A 1,311-nucleotide genomic window follows, 5' to 3' on the forward strand; every position below is an offset into this window, starting at 1 on the left:
GGCTCTCGCCTCCGGACCAGCCAATGGCAGTAAGACTACCAGGTTAGCCAATGATCAGGGGGCAGGGTCAGGCACCAGGAAAACCATGAAGACAACGGGACGCCATCTTGGAGTGAGTCAATGGCCACTGAAATACTGTGGCAGAGAAATTAAAAGTCCTGCAGACTAATGGGTGGGAGTACGACCCTTTACCCCTAGTGTATGTTTTTGGGCACCTGTGTGTGGCCCACAGAGCAGGGTACAGGCTGGTGGCACCTCTGTGCTGAGTTGACAGGTGCCGTGCGCATCCTCCATTTTGGGATGCCCGGGCCCTGTCATTGGAATCCGTGGATTCCTGATGGAAACAAGATGGCCCATGTGGCCTCCTTGCTTTCTATCGCCTGTTATCTTACTTTTCCTGAAGTCCTGGGAAGCCCTGACTCTGTCCCTTCCCCCTGACTGGCTGTTGGGTGGTTCCATATATGGTGTTGTCGGGAAGTCCAGGCCAGACTGGCTGGAGCCTTCCCAATGGCTGTATGTTGTGGGTACGCCTGTGGGGGGGGGCCTGGGTGAATGGAGTGTGTGACGAATACGCATTCTGTGTTATGGGTGTCTAGTATCTGGTGTTTGACACAATGACTGAGATAGCCCTGCCCAAATGGTATGAATGCAGTGTGTAGTGCTGAATGGCAGAGTTCTTGTCCGAATCCACATTCTGTGTTGTGAGTGTCTGGATGGAGAAGAATGGCCGGAATGCACTGTGCGCCTGATTGGATGCCTGACTACCTGAATGCCCTTCTGCATGATTGGTTGCCTGAGTGTGACCCAGCAGAGTGAATGGGAGATCAACAGTAAATCTGGGGGCCTCTCACTGCTAGAAATTGTTCAGAAGCTGAAGTTGAAATGGATGCTTAACTTTGAAGCCCACTGGAAGAAGAAGAACTGCTACTGCTGTCCTTCGCTAATCTGAAAGCTGCTGTGCCTTCAAGGAACTGATCCAAGAGGACCTGGCTAGGAGACCTCTTCCCGAGCTACGAGGGACCATTGTGCACCAGCTGATCTTTGCCAAAGCTCCCTGGTAGACAGACCTACGAAAGGCTGCTGACCGGAGAAGGGGACCGCTGAGGAGAACGAAGAGAAGCACCGGACAGCCGTCCACCGTCGCCGACCGGAGCCGCAGTGCTCCATTTGCCTAAGAACATTTGATCCAAGGACTCCCTTGTTCGATCTCGTCGACTGCTTTCGGCCTGCCAGAGAAAGTCAAGGCCGCCGACGAGCAAGGAGAATATGCCGGTGGGTTTCCCGCCACCCGAAGACCTCAGACGCTGACAA

This window comes from Ambystoma mexicanum, chromosome 4p (assembly GCF_040938575.1).
Source record: "Ambystoma mexicanum isolate Mex_15411 chromosome 4p, UKY_AmexF1_1, whole genome shotgun sequence".
Taxonomy (NCBI): Eukaryota; Metazoa; Chordata; class Amphibia; order Caudata; family Ambystomatidae; genus Ambystoma; species Ambystoma mexicanum.